This window comes from Schistocerca piceifrons, unplaced genomic scaffold (assembly GCF_021461385.2).
Source record: "Schistocerca piceifrons isolate TAMUIC-IGC-003096 unplaced genomic scaffold, iqSchPice1.1 HiC_scaffold_1544, whole genome shotgun sequence".
NCBI lineage: Eukaryota > Metazoa > Arthropoda > Insecta > Orthoptera > Acrididae > Schistocerca > Schistocerca piceifrons.
Window position 1 is genome coordinate 4,393,619 of NW_025727396.1, and position 4,592 is coordinate 4,398,210.

The window sequence follows — 4,592 nt, forward strand, 5'->3', positions numbered from 1 at the left end:
ATGGAATTACTGCGTTACATCGTCAATACGAAGGTCCAAGCGATACAGTAAACCTAAAGTGAAGCATCGGAATCGATAACTAGTGTCACAGGAATGGTTCAAAACACAGTCTGTAAGATGAGTAAGTCTTCATGTACTTAAGTCGACATTGTGCTTTTTCTATTTAATTCCGATGCAATTTCTCTGTTTGGTTGTCAATAAGAAGGTCCAAGGGATACACTAAACCTGAAGTGAAGCATCGGAATCTATAACTAGTGTCACAGGAAAGGTTCAAAACATACACAGCAAGAAGAGTCAGTCTTCTTGTACTTAAGTCGGCATTGTGCCTTTTGTATTTAATTCCGATGCAATTTCTGTGTGTCATCGTCAACAAGAAAGTCCATGGGATACAGTAAACATATAGTGAGGCATCGGAATCTAAAACTGGTCTCACAGGAAATGTTCAAATCATAGTCAGTAAGAAGAGTCAGTCTTCTAGTACTTATGTGGTTATTGCCCCTTTTCTATTTAATTCCGATGCAATTTCTGTGTTTCGTCGTCAATGTGAAGGTCCAAGAGATACAGTAAGCCTGAAGTGAATCATCTGAATCTAAAATTGGTCTCACAGGAAAGGTTCAAAACATAGTCAGTAAGAAGAGTCAGCCTTCTTGTACTTAAGTCGGTATTGTGCCTTTTCTATTTAATTCCGATGCCATTTCTGTGTTTCCTCGTCAATAAGAAGGTCCAGGGGATACAGTAAACCTGAAGTCAAGCATAGGATCGATAACTAGTGTCACAGGAATGGTTCAAAATATAGACAATAGGAAGAGTCGGTCTTCTTGTACTTAAGTCGGCATTGTGGCTTTTCTATTTAATTCCGATGCAATTTCTGTGCTTCGTCGTCAATAAGAAGGTCCAAGGGATACAGTAAACCTGAAGTGAAGCATCGGAATCTATAACTAGTGTCACAGGAAAGGTTCAAAGCATAGACAGTAAGAAGAGTCAGTCTTCTTGAACTTAAGTCGGCATTGTGCCTCTTCTATTTAAATCCGATGCAATTTCTATGTTTCGTCGTCAAGAAGAAGGTCCAAGGGATACAGTAAACATACAGTGAAGCATCGGAATCTAAAACTGGCCTCACAGGAAATGTTCAAAACATAGTCAGTAAGAAGAGTAAATCTTCTTGTACTTAAGTTGGCATTGTGCCCTTTCTATTTAATTCCGATGCAATTTCTGTGTTTCGTCGTCAATAAGAAGGTCCAAGGAATACAGCAAACCTGAAGTGAAACATAGGAATATATAACTAGTGTCACAGGAAAGGTTCAAAACTTAGACAGTAAGAAGTGTCAGTCTTCTTGTACTTAAGTCGCCATTGTGCCTTTTGTATTTAATTCCGATCCAATTACTGCGTTACATCGTCAATAAGCAGGTCAGAGGGATACATTAAACCTAAAGTGAAGCATCGGAATCGATAACTAGTGTCACAGGAATGGTTCAAAACACAGTCTGTAAGATGAGTCAGTCTTCATGTACTTGAGTCGGCATTGTGTTTTTTCTATTTAATTCCGATGCAATTTCTGTGTTTCGTCGTCAATGAGAAGGTCCAAGTGATAGAGTAAACCAGAAGTGAAGCATCGGAATCTATAACTAGTGTCACAGGAATCGTTCAAAACATAGAGAGTAGGAAGAGTTAGTCTTCTTGAACTGAAGTCGGCATTGGGCCTTTTCTATTTAATTCCGATGCAATTTCTGTGTTTCGTCGTTAATAAGAAGGTCCAAGGGATACAGTAAACATATAGTGAAGCATGGGAACCTAAAACGGGTCTCACAGGAAATGTTCAAAACATAGTCAGTAAGAAGAGTCAGTCTTCTTGTACTTAAGTCGGCATTGTGCCTTTTCTATTTAATTCCGATGCAATTTCTGTGTTTCGACGTCAATAAGAAGGTCCAGGGGATACAGTATACCTGAAGTGAAGCATCGGAATCCATAACTAGTGTCACAGGAATGGTTCAAAATATAGACAGTAAGAGGAGTCAGTCTTCTTGTACTTAAGTCGGCATTGTGCCTTTTCTATTTAATTCCTATGCAACCTCTGTGTTTCATCGTCAATAAGAAGGTCCAAGGGAAACAGTAAACCTGAAGTGAAGCATCGGAATCTATAACTAGTGTCTCAGGGATGGTTCAAAACATATACAGTAGGAAGAGTCAGTCTACTTTACTTTAGTCGGCATTGTGCCTTTTCTATTTAATTCCGATGCAATTTCTGTGTTTCGTCGTCAATAAGAAGGTCCAAGGGATGCAGTAAATCTTAATTAAAGCATCGGAATCTATAGCTAGTGTCACAGGAAAAGTTGAAAACATAGACAATAAGAAGAGTCAGTCTTCTTGTACTTATGTCGGCATTGTGCCTTTTGTATTTCACTCCGATGCAATATCTGTGTTTCATCGTCAATAAGAAGGTCAGAGGGATACAGTAAACCTGAAGTGAAGCATCGGAATCTATAACTAGTGTCACAGGAATGGTTCAAAACATAGACAGTAGGAAGAGTCGGTCTTCTTGTACTTAAGTCGGCATTGTGCCTTTTCTATTTAATTCCGATGCAATTTCTGTGCTTCGTCGTCAATAAGAAGGTCCAAGGGATACAGTAAACCTGAAGTGAAGCATCGGAATCTATAACTAGTGTCACAGGAAAGGTTCAAAACTTAGACCGTAAGAAGTGGCAGTCTTCTTGAACTTTAGTCGGCATTGCGCCTCTTCTATTTAAATCCGTTGCAATTTCTGTGTTTCGTCGTGAAGTAGAAGGTCCAAGGGATACAGTAAACATACAGTGAAGCATCGGAATCTAAAACTGGTCTCACAGGAAATGTTCAAAACATAGTCAGTAAGAAGAGTAAGTCTTCTTGCACATAAGTTGGCATTGTGCCTTTTCTATTTAATTCCGATGCAATTTCTGTGTTTCGTCGTCAATAAGAAGGTCCAAGGGATACAGCAAACCTGAAGTGAAACATAGGAATATATAACTAGTGTCACAGGAATGGTTCAAAACATAGACAGTAAGAAGTGTCAGTCTTCTTGTATTTAAGTCGCAATTGTGCCTTTTGTATTTAATTCCGATGGAATTACTGCGTTACATCGTCAATACGAAGGTCCAAGCGATACAGTAAACCTAAAGTGAAGCATCGGAATCGATAACTAGTGTCACAGGAATGGTTCAAAACACAGTCTGTAAGATGAGTAAGTCTTCATGTACTTAAGTCGACATTGTGCTTTTTCTATTTAATTCCGATGCAATTTCTCTGTTTGGTTGTCAATAAGAAGGTCCAAGGGATACACTAAACCTGAAGTGAAGCATCGGAATCTATAACTAGTGTCACAGGAAAGGTTCAAAACATACACAGCAAGAAGAGTCAGTCTTCTTGTACTTAAGTCGGCATTGTGCCTTTTGTATTTAATTCCGATGCAATTTCTGTGTGTCATCGTCAACAAGAAAGTCCATGGGATACAGTAAACATATAGTGAGGCATCGGAATCTAAAACTGGTCTCACAGGAAATGTTCAAATCATAGTCAGTAAGAAGAGTCAGTCTTCTAGTACTTATGTGGTTATTGTCCCTTTTCTATTTAATTCCGATGCAATTTCTGTGTTTCGTCGTCAATGTGAAGGTCCAAGAGATACAGTAAGCCTGAAGTGAATCATCTGAATCTAAAATTGGTCTCACAGGAAAGGTTCAAAACATAGTCAGTAAGAAGAGTCAGCCTTCTTGTACTTAAGTCGGTATTGTGCCTTTTCTATTTAATTCCGATGCCATTTCTGTGTTTCCTCGTCAATAAGAAGGTCCAGGGGATACAGTAAACCTGAAGTCAAGCATAGGATCGATAACTAGTGTCACAGGAATGGTTCAAAATATAGACAATAGGAAGAGTCGGTCTTCTTGTACTTAAGTCGGCATTGTGGCTTTTCTATTTAATTCCGATGCAATTTCTGTGCTTCGTCGTCAATAAGAAGGTCCAAGGGATACAGTAAACCTGAAGTGAAGCATCGGAATCTATAACTAGTGTCACAGGAAAGGTTCAAAGCATAGACAGTAAGAAGAGGCAGTCTTCTTGTACTTAAGTCGGCATTGTGCCTTTTCTACTTAATTCCGATGCAATTTCTGTGTTTCATCGTCAATAAGAAGGTCCAACGGATACAGTAAACCTGAAGTGAAGCATCGGAATCTATAACTAGTGTCAAAGGAAAGGTTCAAAACATAGACAGAAGGAAGAGTCAGTATTCTTGAACTTAACTCAGCATTGTGACTCTTCTATTTAAATCCGATGCAATTTCTGTGTATCGTCGTCAAGAGGAAGGTCCAAGGGATACAGTAAATATACAGTGAAGCATCGGAATCTAAAACTGGTCACACAGGAAATGATCAAAACATAGTCAGTAAGAAGAGTAAGTCTCCTTGTACTTAAGTTGGCATTGTGCCTTTTCTATTTAATTCCGATGCAATTTCTGTATTTCGTCGTCAATAAGAAGGTCCAAGGGATACAGCAAACCTGAAGTGAAAAATAGGAATATATTATTGTGTCACAGGAAAGGTTCAAAACATAGAGAGTAGGAAGAGTT